The sequence below is a fragment of the Drosophila kikkawai genome, unplaced genomic scaffold (genome assembly GCF_030179895.1).
Source record: "Drosophila kikkawai strain 14028-0561.14 unplaced genomic scaffold, DkikHiC1v2 scaffold_272, whole genome shotgun sequence".
NCBI lineage: Eukaryota > Metazoa > Arthropoda > Insecta > Diptera > Drosophilidae > Drosophila > Drosophila kikkawai.
Window position 1 is genome coordinate 8,095 of NW_027222616.1, and position 15,135 is coordinate 23,229.

The 15,135-nt window shown below is 32.8% G+C and overlaps 1 long non-coding RNA gene across 1 annotated transcript; it reads right to left on the bottom strand.

Moving 5' to 3' along the window:
* Positions 1–1,947: 1,947 nt before the first annotated feature.
* LOC138929521 (uncharacterized) lies at positions 1,948–2,739 on the bottom strand. The gene is made up of 3 exons (XR_011445793.1): positions 2,398–2,739; positions 2,191–2,346; positions 1,948–2,134 (listed from the first exon to the last, which is right to left on the bottom strand). It is a non-coding gene; the product is annotated as an uncharacterized lncRNA (long non-coding RNA).
* Positions 2,740–15,135: the final 12,396 nt, after the last annotated feature.

Genomic DNA, 15,135 nt, shown 5'->3' on the forward strand with positions numbered 1-15,135 from the left:
ATCCCCCGATCACCGCGAGCTAATCGTTTCTCTAGCTTCGTACCAGGTCCACAGTAATTATACCCAGGTATATGAGCCTCAAAGGGAAGAGTGTTTATTAAATTATTTATGAGACCTGTACCCTGTTTGACATTTGATTTATGACTGGTAATATTATAAAAATGTTTACCCATTTTATAACAACCTCAATTAACGACTGGTTGTCTTTGAATGAAGTACATATCTCTAAAACATGCGTTTATTAAGACAAAATAAAAAAATCATAGTAAAAAACATTGAAAGTGGTGGTGATGGGGAGAGTAAACATCGGCGTCACAGTTCACTGCTCCCAAACACGATCAGAGCTTTGGTGGTAGGTCCCTCCAATTGCGGAAAAACTAATGTGATGATTGCCTTAATCGAGGACCCAAACGGCCTGAAATTCGAAAATATATACGTGTATTCAAAGAGTTTATATCAACCGAAATATGAGTATTTGGAAAAACTTGTAAAACCAATACGAGGAATGGGATATTATACATTTTCAGCGAATGACAGTGTTTTGTCACCAGAGGAAGCTAAAAACAATTCCATCATGGTGTTTGATGACGTAGCGTGTGAAAAGCAAACTGCTATTCGCAATTATTTTTGTATGGGGCGACATAGAAATATTGATTCATTCTATTTATGTCAAACGTATACACATATTCCAAAACATTTAATACGAGATAATGCAAATTTTATTATAATGTTTAAGCAGGACGATATGAACCTTCGTCACATATATCGAGATCATGTTCATTCTGATATGAATTTTGAAACATTCATGGAAATTTCACGAAAGTGTTGGGTCGATAAATTTGGATTTCTTGTAATCTCTAAAGACGATGATATGAAAGCTGGACGATATAGAAAAGGATTCGATCAATTTATTATACTTGAATAAATAATAATGATAATATAAATATAATAATATTATTGTGAATAAAGTCAGTTCAGACTCAAGCATCATAATGACTACATCATTGACAATAGCTCTAAATGGGAATACATCTGTACTTTGCGAGAATTTTTTCCCACAAATTGAGCTAAAACGTAATTATGAATGTGCTCTAATTGATTTTTATACATTCAATTCTATACCGAATGTTGATAAGGGGAACAACTTATTTCATATTGGGAACAAAGTCATTGAAATACCAATTGGCTCATATGAGTTTGATGATATTTCAAAATATATTATTAATAAGCTCAAGGAGTATGAGCTTCAAGACAGTATAAAAATAGAGTGTAATATCAACACTTTACAAGTTCAAGTTATTACTAAAAATGAGACCGTATATTTTAATCATGAACGATCAATTGGTCGTTTATTCGGATTTAATAAACGAAAATTAAGACCACATGAGAAAGAAGTTTACATCTCGGATAATCCCGTCAATATTTTAAAAATAAATTCTGTTAGATTGGAATGCAACATTATAAGCGGGTCATATGTAGGGAATAAACCAAATCATGTGCTTCATGAATTTGGAATCAATGTCCCCCCTGGATATAAAATGAACATAACACCACGAAATTTGATTTATTTGCCTGTGAACACCAGAGAAATAAGCACACTAGAAATACGGATAACTGATCAGGACGGAGATTTAGTTAATTTGCGTGGGGAAACTGTATCAATCCGTCTCCACTTACGACCGACAGAATGATTATTTACAATAAAAGGGGTACTCATCGATCCTTTGATAACATTATCAAATCTAAAGCTGAAGTGAAAGCACCATCATCTTCACATCAACGCCCGGCCCTCACATTAAAAAATAAATTGATTTTGAAATCGTTGGGATTTAATATTAAATAAAGTTTATCAACTAATATTCAAATGAATGAGATCTTTTATGTCCAGGAAAAGCCTGCTAACGAAGAATCTATTATTAAAAAAGAGTTTCATTCATATTATCCATATCAGCAGAACTTCAAAGCAAATGATGAAGTACGGATCAGTTTGCAAAACCAAGATTTGTATGTCCTTCCATGTGAAAGTTTTCTCCATTTTGAAGGAACGCTTAGCAAAATTATTGACTCAAATACAGGAAAGACTAGTACAAATGGCGTTAGCGGTTTGCTCAAAAATAATTGCATGGCCTATTTTCTGGATGAAATTAGATATGAGTTGAATGGGTGTGAATTGGATAGGACGCGTTTTACTGGAATAACAACGACTATTAAGAACTTTCTCTCAGTCGGCCAACAGGAAGGAGCGGCTTATCGCAATGCGGGGTGGAGTGGCGGGGACAATATCCCTTCTGGAGGACATTTCAGTTTTTCTGTACCTTTAAAAATGTTGATGGGGTTCGCTGAAGACTATAAGAAAGTCGTCTTAAACTGTAAACATGAGCTCGTTCTGTTACTTACGAAAAACCCTGATGATATGTTTGTGAAAAATGTTGATGGAAAAATCCATAACATTGCTATAAATAGTATAAGTTGGAAGATCCCCCACATCGTTCCAAGTGACAGTGCTAAAATTAAAATGTTTAATGTAGTAAAGAGTGGAGCTAGCCTCCCACTCGCATTCCGGAGTTGGGATTGTTATATAAATCCGACATTGGTTCAGGGAACACATCATATATGGAATGTCAAGATGTCTGCAAACAGAGAACGTCCACGTTTTGCTGTTATTGCATTTACATTGAATGGAGAACTAATTACAAACAATTTGAGAAATGCAAAGGTATATCTTAATTCTGAAGTATATCCCTATGAGGATTTGAATGTTAAATATAATGAGAATCGGTTTGCTGTCTTGTATGACATGTATACAAAATTTCAAGAGAGCTATTACAATCGAGAACCCCGAGCTCTTTTATCTCCGATGGAATTCATGTCGAAGGCTCCTATTGTGGTTGTTGATCTCTCATACCAGAACGAGAGTGTCAAATCAGGAGCGACTGATATAAAAATTTCCACTGAGCTAACTGTTGCGAGTGAGATAAATACAAAGGCATATTGCCTTCTCATCCATGATCGACTAGTTGAATACTCGCCACTAACTGGATTGGTTCAACGTATCGTCTAACAATTTGGAAAGGATTACTTCATTTAAATTTTTGAATTCATTGCAAGTAGACGTACACGGATCCATCAAAATGCTAACACTAAAAAACAAAGACATCATCTCAACCAGTAATAGCATTCAACAACTTGTAATAAAAATAAATAATTTCATGAAAATGTTTAAACATCAAATTTTCCCCGAACATGAGCAATATCTGGAGGAGTCGCTCAAATATTTTTATAAAAGGATGGCTGATACACCGCTGGTTTCCAATATTCATGGGCAACATTTCACATCTTGTTGTTGGGCACATGATAATGTCGAGGATGGAGTTGATACATGTGCTTGCCATTTCTTTACTGTACGCTCACAAAAATCATTAAAAATTATGAAAATGTATGTTAATTTGGAACATAGCTTTTGATTATTATACTTGAAAAATAAAATTATATTTACAAAAAAAATAAATAAATTGATAGCATTTTTTTAATGGTGGAAATGGGATATGGGATATTTCTTTTGCAGCCTTTACTTTTCAGATTGACTGTGGATTTGAGTTTGGGTGGATGGGGTGTTTCACATTGCACCGACTGTTGAGAAACCGTTACAAGTGCATCCTTCACCATCCAGATTTTTGGTGAGCTAATTGAGCAGGTTGTTGCACGCACTTGATCTAGTGTAGGTGGGATGAGGGTGGGAAAATTTGACTGCTCTGATCCTCTTTCCAGCGGCCCTTCAGTGGGAAAACAAGTGACCTTTTTCAAGTGAGGTATCTCACAGGGAAAATCACAGTCCTGAGTCGTGGGTGGGAACATGTTTCGACTCTGGCGCCCTTGTTCACTTACACCCCGTCCCTTTATCAAGTGAGGATGTTGCCTGAACGTTCACGTCTGGAGCCCTTGTTCACTTACACCCCGTCCCTTTATCAAGCGATGGATGTTGCCTGAACGTTCACGTCTGGCGCCCTTCTTCACTTACACCCCGTCCCTTTATCAAGTGAGGATCGTGGGTGAACGTACACGGGATGCACCGCCGCCGTGCGCCCTTTTTCAATTGCCTTAAGTGGGTGAACGTACACGTGTGGGTCAGGATCACTCCTGTCGGTGCAGGATCTCCCCGGTGCGCCCTTTTTCAATTGCCTCACCCTCTAAGTGAGGGGTCGTCGGTGCACGTGCATCGATCCGGGGTCGCTACCGGGATCGCTCCGTTGCATTCGCACTCGTATCCATATCCCTGTGGGAATCCCTTGAACACTTGATCTCAAGTGTCCTTTTACATGCACTGACCCTAATTTATTCCATCTTTATTACCCCCTCTTATGACAGGTTCATATCTCCCCCTAACTAAGTGCATTTTTATTATCTAAACCACTCTAATTTTGACAGCTAATCCATTAATTGCATTTTTATTACCCTTTTTACCGACATCAAAGGTCCCGAAACCAGGCTTATTTAACTACTAATTCTGAAGTGGATACAGGCATTATTAGCTGAGTTGTGAACTTTTTGTTTATAAATTTACTATTGATTATGAAAATGTATTAGCCTTGTAAAAACTAATATAAGTACAAATTCTACCATGGATACATGCATTATTAGCTGAGTTGTGAACTTTTTGTTTACAAATTTACAATTGAGTATGCAAATGTATTAGCCTTGTAAAAACTAATATAAATACAAATTCTGAAGTGGATACAGGCATTATTAGCTGAGTTGTGAACTTTTTGTTTACAAATTTACAATTGAGTATGCAAATGTATTAACTTTGTAAAAACTATAAAAACTAATATAAATACTAATTCTGAAGTGGATACATGCATTATTAGCTGAGTTGTGAACTTTTTGTTTATAAATTTACTATTGATTATGAAAATGTATTAGCCTTGTAAAAACTAATATAAATACAAATTCTGAAGTGGATACAGGCATTATTAGCTGAGTTGTGAACTTTTTGTTTATAAATTTACAATTGAGTATGCAAATGTATTAACCTTGTAAAAACTAATATAAATACAAATTCTGAAGTGGATACATGCATTATTAGCTGAGTTGTGCACTTTTTGTTTACAAATTTACAATTGAGTATGCAAATGTATTAGCCTTGTAAAAACTAATATAAATACAAATTCTGAAGTGGATACAGGCATTATTAGCTGAGCTGTGAACTTTTTGTTTACAAATTTACAATTTAGTATGCAAATGTATTAGCCGTGTAAAAACTAATATAAATACTAATTCTGAAGTGGATACAGGCATTATTAGCTGAGTTGTGAACTTTTTGTTTACAAATTTACAATTGAGTATGCAAATGTATTAGCCGTGTAAAAACTAATATAATACTAATTCTGAAGTGGATTCAGGCATTATTAGCTGAGTTGTGAAATTTTTGTTTACAAATTTATACCTGAGTATGCAAATGTATTAACCTAGTAAAAACTAATATAAATACAAATTCTGAAGTGGATACATGCATTATTAGCTGAGTTGTGAACTTTTTGTTTACAAATTTACAATTGAGTATGCAAATGTATTAGCCATGTAAAAACTAATATAATTACAAATTCTGAAGTGGATACATGAATTATTAGCTGAGTTGTGAACTTTTTGTTTACAATTTTACAATTGAGTATGCAAATGTATTAGCCATGTAAAAACTAATAAAATTACAAATTCTGAAGTGGATATATGCACTATATAGCCGTGTAAAAACTAATATAAATACAAATTCTGAAGTGGATACATGAATTATTAGCTGAGTTGTGAACTTTTTGTTTACAAATTTACAATTGAGTATGCAAATGTATTAACTTTGTAAAAACTATAAAAACTAATATAAATACTAATTCTGAAGTGGATACATGCATTATTAGCTGAGTTGTGAACTTTTTGTTTACACATTTACAATTGAGTATGCAAATGTATTAGCCTTGTAAAAACTAATATAAATACAAATTCTGAAGTGGATACAGGCATTATTAGCTGAGTTGTGAACTTTTTGTTTACAAATTTACAATTGAGTATGCAAATGTATTAGCCATGTAAAAACTAATATAATTACAAATTCTGAAGTGGATATATGCACTATTATCTGAGTTGTGAACTATTTGTTTACAATTTTACAATTGAGCATGCAAATGTATTAGCCATGTAAAAACTAATATAATACTAATTCTGAAGTGGATTCAGGCATTATTAGCTGAGTTGTGAAATTTTTGTTTACAAATTTATACCTGAGTATGCAAATGTATTAACCTTGTAAAAACTAATATAATTACAAATTGTGAAGTGGATACATGAATTATTAGCTGAGTTGTGAACTTTTTGTTTACAAATTTACAATTGAGTATGCAAATGTATTAGCATTGAAAGAACTAATTTAAATATAAATTCTAAAGTGGATACAGGCATTATTAGCTGAGTTGTGAACTTTTTGTTTACAAATTTACAATTGAGTATGCAAATGTATTAACTTTGTAAAAACTATAAAAACTAATATAAATACTAATTCTGAAGTGGATACAGGCATTATTAGCTGAGTTGTGAACTTTTTGTTTATAAATTTACTATTGATTATGAAAATGTATTAGCCTTGTAAAAACTAATATAAGTACAAATTCTACCATGGATACATGCATTATTAGCTGAGTTGTGAACTTTTTGTTTACAAATTTACAATTGAGTATGCAAATGTATTAGCCTTGTAAAAACTAATATAAATACAAATTCTGAAGTGGATACAGGCATTATTAGCTGAGTTGTGAACTTTTTGTTTACAAATTTACAATTGAGTATGCAAATGTATTAACTTTGTAAAAACTATAAAAACTAATATAAATACTAATTCTGAAGTGGATACATGCATTATTAGCTGAGTTGTGAACTTTTTGTTTATAAATTTACTATTGATTATGAAAATGTATTAGCCTTGTAAAAACTAATATAAATACAAATTCTGAAGTGGATACAGGCATTATTAGCTGAGTTGTGAACTTTTTGTTTATAAATTTACAATTGAGTATGCAAATGTATTAACCTTGTAAAAACTAATATAAATACAAATTCTGAAGTGGATACATGCATTATTAGCTGAGTTGTGCACTTTTTGTTTACAAATTTACAATTGAGTATGCAAATGTATTAGCCTTGTAAAAACTAATATAAATACAAATTCTGAAGTGGATACAGGCATTATTAGCTGAGCTGTGAACTTTTTGTTTACAAATTTACAATTTAGTATGCAAATGTATTAGCCGTGTAAAAACTAATTTAAATACTAATTCTGAAGTGGATACAGGCATTATTAGCTGAGTTGTGAACTTTTTGTTTACAAATTTACAATTGAGTATGCAAATGTATTAGCCGTGTAAAAACTAATATAATACTAATTCTGAAGTGGATTCAGGCATTATTAGCTGAGTTGTGAAATTTTTGTTTACAAATTTATACCTGAGTATGCAAATGTATTAACCTTGTAAAAACTAATATAAATAAAAATTCTGAAGTGGATACATGCATTAATAGCTGAGTTGTGAACTTTTTGTTTACAAATTTACAATTGAGTATGCAAATGTATTAGCCATGTAAAAACTAATATAATTACAAATTCTGAAGTGGATATATGCACTATTATCTGAGTTGTGAACTATTTGTTTACAATTTTACAATTGAGCATGCAAATGTATTAGCCGTGTAAAAACTAATATAAATACAAATTCTGAAGTGGATACATGAATTATTAGTTGAGTTGTGAACTTTTTGTTTACAAATTTACAATTGAGTATGCAAATGTATTAGCCATGTAAAAACTAAAATAATTACAAATTCTGAAATGGATATATGCACTATTATCTGAGTTGTGAACTTTTTGTTTACAATTTTACAATTGAGCATGCAAATGTAATAGCCGTGTAAAAACTAATATAAATACAAATTTTGAAGTGGATACAGGCATTATTAGCTGAGCTGTGAACTTTTTGTTTACAAATTTACAATTGAGTATGCAAATGTATTAGCCTTGTAAAAACTAATATAAATACAAATTCTGAAGTGGATTCAGGCATTATTAGCTGAGGTGTGAAATTTTTGTTTACAAATTTATACCTGAGTATGCAAATGTATTAACCTAGTAAAAACTAATATAAATACAAATTCTGAAGTGGATACATGCATTATTAGCTGAGTTGTGAACTTTTTGTTTACAAATTTACAATTGAGTATGCAAATGTATTAGCCATGTAAAAACTAATATAATTACAAATTCTGAAGTGGATAAATGAATTATTAGCTGAGTTGTGAACTTTTTGTTTACAATTTTACAATTGAGTATGCAAATGTATTAGCCATGTAAAAACTAATAAAATTACAAATTCTGAAGTGGATATATGCACTATTATCTGAGTTGTGAACTTTTTGTTTACAAATTTACAATTGAGCATGCAAATGTATTAGCCGTGTAAAAACTAATATAAATACAAATTCTGAAGTGGATACATGAATTATTAGCTGAGTTGTGAACTTTTTGTTTACAAATTTACAATTGAGTATGCAAATGTATTAGCCATGTAAAAACTAATATAATTACAAATTCTGAAGTGGATATATGCACTATTATCTGAGTTGTGAACTATTTGTTTACAATTTTACAATTGAGCATGCAAATGTATTAGCCATGTAAAAACTAATATAATCCTAATTCTGAAGTGGATTCAGGCATTATTAGCTGAGTTGTGAAATTTTTGTTTACAAATTTACAATTGAGTATGCAAATGTATTAACCTTGTAAAAACTAATATAATTACAAATTGTGAAGTGGATACATGAATTATTAGCTGAGTTGTGAACTTTTTGTTTACAAATTTACAATTGAGTATGCAAATGTATTAGCCATGTAAAAACTAATATAATTACAAATTCTGAAGTGGATACATGAATTATTAGCTGAGTTGTGAACTTTTTGTTTACAATTTTACAATTGAGTATGCAAATGTATTAGCCATGTAAAAACTAATAAAATTACAAACTCTGAAGTGGATATATGCACTATTATCTGAGTTGTGAACTTTTTGCTTATAAATTTACAATTGAGTATGCAAATGTATTAGCATTGAAAGAACTAATTTAAATATAAATTCTAAAGTGGATACATGCATTATTAGCTGAGCTGTGAACTTTTTGTTTACAAATTTACAATTGAGTATGCAAATGTATTAGCCTTGTAAAAACTACTATAAATACAAATTCTGAAGTGGATACATGCATTATTAGCTGAGTTGTGAACTTTTTGTTTACAAATTTACAATTGAGTATGCAAATGTATTAGCCATGTAAAAACTAATATAATTACAAATTCTGAAGTGGATACATGAATTATTAGCTGAGTTGTGAACTTTTTGTTTACAATTTTACAATTGAGTATGCAAATGTATTAGCCATGTAAAAACTAATAAAATTACAAATTCTGAAGTGGATATATGCACTATTATCTGAGTTGTGAACTTTTTGTTTACAAATTTACAATTGAGCATGCAAATGTATTAGCCATGTAAAAACTAATATAAATACAAATTCTGCCGTGGATACATTCATTATTAGCGGAGTTGTGAACTTTTTGTTTACAAATTTACAATTGAGTATGCAAATGTATTAGCCGTGTAAAAACTAATATAAATACAAATTCTGAAGTGGATACAGGCATTATTAGCTGAGTTGTGAACTTTTTGTTTACAAATTTACAATTGAGTATGCAAATGTATTAACATTGTAAAAACTATAAAAACTAATATAAATACCAATTCTGAAGTGGATAGAGGCATTATTAGCTGAGTTGTGAACTTTTTGTTTATAAATTTACTATTGATTATGAAAATGTATTAGCCTTGTAAAAACTAATATAAATACAAATTCTGAAGTGGATACAGGCATTATTAGCTGAGTTGTGAACTTTTTGTTTATAAATTTACAATTGAGTATGCAAATGTATTAACCTTGTAAAAACTAATATAAATACAAATTCTGAAGTGGATACATGCATTATTAGCTGAGTTGTGCACTTTTTGTTTACAAATTTACAATTGAGTATGCAAATGTATTAGCCTTGTAAAAACTAATATAAATACAAATTCTGAAGTGGATACATGCATTATTAGCTGAGTTGTGAACTTTTTGTTTACAAATTTACAATTGAGTATGCAAATGTATTAGCCATGTAAAAACTAATATAATTACAAATTCTGAAGTGGATACATGAATTATTAGCTGAGTTGTGAACTTTTTGTTTACAATTTTACAATTGAGTATGCAAATGTATTAGCCATGTAAAAAATAATAAAATTACAAATTCTGAAGTGGATATATGCACTATTATCTGAGTTGTGAACTTTTTGTTTACAAATTTACAATTGAGCATGCAAATGTATTAGCCGTGTAAAAACTAATATAAATACAAATTCTGACGTGGATACATGAATTATTAGCTGAGTTGTGAACTTTTTGTTTACAAATTTACAATTGAGTATGCAAATGTATTAGCCATGTAAAAACTAATATAATTACAAATTCTGAAGTGGATATATGCACTATTATCTGAGTTGTGAACTATTTGTTTACAATTTTACAATTGAGCATGCAAATGTATTAGCCATGTAAAAACTAATATAATACTAATTCTGAAGTGGATTCAGGCATTATTAGCTGAGTTGTGAAATTTTTGTTTACAAATTTATACATGAGTATGCAAATGTATTAACCTTGTAAAAACTAATATAATTACAAATTGTGAAGTGGATACATGAATTATTAGCTGAGTTGTGAACTTTTTGTTTACAATTTTACAATTGAGTATGCAAATGTATTAGCCATGTAAAAACTAATAAAATTACAAACTCTGAAGTGGATATATGCACTATTATCTGAGTTGTGAACTTTTTGCTTATAAATTTACAATTGAGTATGCAAATGTATTAGCATTGAAAGAACTAATTTAAATATAAATTCTAAAGTGGATACATGCATTATTAGCTGAGCTGTGAACTTTTTGTTTACAAATTTACAATTGAGTATGCAAATGTATTAGCCATGTAAATACTAATATAAGTACAAATTCCACCATGGATACATGCATTATTAGCTGTGTTGTGAACTTTTTGTTTACAAATTTACAATTGAGTATGCAAATGTATTAGCCGTGTAAAAACTAATATAAATACAAATTCTGAAGTGGATACAGGCATTATTAGCTGAGTTGTGAACTTTTTGTTTACAAATTTACAATTGAGTATGCAAATGTATTAACATTGTAAAAACTATAAAAACTAATATAAATACTAATTCTGAAGTGGATAGAGGCATTATTAGCTGAGTTGTGAACTTTTTGTTTATAAATTTACTATTGATTATGAAAATGTATTAGCCTTGTAAAAACTAATATAAATACAAATTCTGAAGTGGATACAGGCATTATTAGCTGAGTTGTGAACTTTTTGTTTATAAATTTACAATTGAGTATGCAAATGTATTAACCTTGTAAAAACTAATATAAATACAAATTCTGAAGTGGATACATGCATTATTAGCTGAGTTGTGCACTTTTTGTTTACAAATTTACAATTGAGTATGCAAATGTATTAGCCTTGTAAAAACTAATATAAATACAAATTCTGAAGTGGATACATGCATTATTAGCTGAGTTGTGAACTTTTTGTTTACAAATTTACAATTGAGTATGCAAATGTATTAGCCATGTAAAAACTAATATAATTACAAATTCTGAAGTGGATACATGAATTATTAGCTGAGTTGTGAACTTTTTGTTTACAATTTTACAATTGAGTATGCAAATGTATTAGCCATGTAAAAACTAATAAAATTACAAATTCTGAAGTGGATATATGCACTATTATCTGAGTTGTGAACTTTTTGTTTACAAATTTCTCGGCTTGCCCCTGACCTCGCATCTGAAGATGTACAAGCTCATATACAGAGCAAAATACAAGCCAATAATGTGAAAATAGAAAAATTCAACTTTTCATACCCCAGAGACATCTCATCTTTCAAGATAAGTGTCTCCTTCGATCTTTTTGACACAATTTGTTCGGGTGACTTCTGGCCTGAGCACGCTGTAGTCAAGGAGTACGAGGTAAAAATAAAGAAAAAACGGCCTTCACGGCCGGCACAAACCACAGCGACCGCGGGCGTCACGGCAGTGCCAAAAAACTAAATACCTCCCTCCTACTTTCCTATCAGAATACTAGAGGCTTACGCAGCAAGCTCTCTAAATTGTATTCTGATAGTCTTTCGTTTGCATCCCAGGTGATTGTGTTTACCGAAACCTGGTTAAAGCCGGAGATTTTCAGCTCCGAAATTTTCCCAGGTAAGTACACAACTTATAGAGTAGACCGTCTTTCCCAGCGAGGAGGTGGAGTTTTGATCGCCGTTGACTCCACCCTTAGTTCCGAACTGGTTCAAATAGATGATCTCACAGGTATTGAATTTATCTGTGTAAAACTATCATTTCCAGGTAGTTTTATCTATATAACCTGTTCTTACGTTCCTCCATCTGCTGAAGAGCCCATTTATTGGAAACACCTTTCGGCAATTCAGGCTGTTGCCAACAGGCTTTCAGATAGAGACCAACTAATAACTCTAGGAGACTTCAATATACCTGGAGCTCGTTGGTCATCAGATGGTACGTCAAATGTCCTCCAAACTGCGGTACAGCATGACCTCATAGATGGTTTGCTTGACATTTCGTTGTCCCAAGTTAACCATGTCGTAAATTCTTTAAATCGCCTACTAGATCTGTGTTTCGTCTCTGATCCTGTAGGTGTAAACTTAACAAGAGTCGATCCATTGACGCTTCCCGAAGACCCTTACCATCCTACTTTCGAAGTGACCATCGATTTGGGGACTGTCGTAAAGACTAAACCTGATTTGAGTTGCTCAGCAACTAAAGTTCGCTGCTTCCGTAAAGCAAATTTTCAAAGGCTAGATATCTTGATTTCCCAATTTAATTGGTCTGAGCTTTACAGATGTACTGACATGGCGTCCGCCGTGGATATTTTTTACAGTGCCATGAATTCGTTCTTTGCATTGTGTGTTCCTTTAGCCAATCCGTCGGTTTCTAGTAAACCACCTTGGTTCACCAAAGAGCTGACACGCCTAAAAAACGTTAAGTCTAGGCTTTATAATCGCTATAAACGCACCGGATCTCCCACTGTTCATTCAAGATATCTTAGTGCTCGGTCGAATTTCACCGTGCTAAATGCGCAATGTTATAAAAGTTATTTAACTCGCTGTAGGGTTCAGTTCACGCAGGACCCGAAACAGTTTTATAACTTTGTTAACACTAAGCGAAAACCCAATTTACATCCTTCATCGCTTTCGTTCAGAAACGCTACAGCAAACTCTGATCAGGCCATCGCCGATCTCTTTGCCGAGTTTTTCAAAACTACGTATTGTTCCTCGAATAGCTCAGATCAGACTTACTCTTTTGATTTGCCCAAGTCGAACCTAATTTTCAGTCCCATTTTAACCGAAAGCTCCCTTAGTTCGGATCTTCATCGTGTAAAACCAGTTTACTCACCGGGTCCCGATGGAATACCAGGCTGCGTGCTCAAGTATTGTGCCGGAGCTCTGTGCAATCCCCTTTTGAAATTGTTTACCTTATCTTTAGAAACCTCAGAATTTCCCCTTATTTGGAAGGAATCATTTATCATTCCTCTCCACAAAAAAGGTAGCAAATCGGACGCCAGCAACTATAGAGGAATCTCTAAGTTGTCGGCAATTCCAAAACTTTTCGAGAATGTAATTACTCCCCACTTGCAGCATTTATGCAGATCAGTAATTTCACCATGTCAGCATGGTTTTATGAGGCGAAGATCGACCACTACAAATCTTCTGGAACTCACCTCTTTCGTTATTAGAGGTTTCCAACGTAACTTTCAAACCGACGTGATTTACACAGACTTCAGTAAAGCCTTTGACTCGGTTAATCACTCTCTTCTTGTAAGGAAGCTTGACTTAATCGGGTTTCCTGTCGATCTACTTAAATGGATTTTGAGCTATTTGAGTGACAGAACTCAAAAGGTTCTGTTTAAAAATGCTCTATCCAAATTCCTCAGAGTCACTTCTGGCGTCCCGCAGGGTAGCCACCTCGGCCCGCTGCTATTTACATTGTTTATCAATGACCTCCCGCTGGTTCTAACGAATTCTAGAGTACTTATGTACGCTGATGACGTTAAGCTATGCTTGCAGTATAAGGACAGCTCTTGCCAGTCAGACCTGCAATCGGATCTTAATAACTTTCAAGCATGGTGTCGTGCTAATTTATTACATCTCAACAGCTCTAAATGCAAGCTGATGACATTTTCACGTGTCACTCCCCAGTTTGCCACTTATATGCTAAATGATTGTGCTCTTGAAAGAATATCTCTTGTTGATGATTTAGGCGTTCGCTTAGACCCTAAACTTTCGTTCTCTGAACATATTTCGTGCACGGTTAATAAGGCCAGAGGCATGCTAGGTTTTATTAAGAGGTGGTCGAAGGAATTCGATTCCCCTTATATAACGAAGACCCTTTTTACTTCATTAGTTCGCCATATATTGGAGTATGGTTCATGCGTCTGGAGTCCTCAATTCGGAATCCATATTAACCGTATTGAATCTGTACAAAAGAACTTTTTACTTTTCGCCCTCCGTGGCCTACCTTGGGATGCTGATGAGAGGCTACCGTCCTATACAAGTAGACTCCTATTAATTAACTTACCCTCCCTAGCTAACCGTAGAACAATGCTTGGTGTCGTATTCCTTCATAACCTTATAAATGGTGTGGTTGAGAGCCCCTTTCTTTTAGGGCAGCTTAACTTCCACGTTCCCCGACTAACATCTAGAACCCTTATCCCTTTAGTAGTAAATCACTGTAGGCGGGAGTTTGAAGTACATGAACCCTTTAGGGTTTTATGTACGGATTACAACCGCCTCTCTGATATTATAATTCGTAGCGATAACCCTTCTATATTAAAAACCTTAATACTTGTAGAGTTAGCTCGTAGTGTAGCACCGTAGTCTAATTTTGCATGCGTTTCTTTTTATTTTACCTAT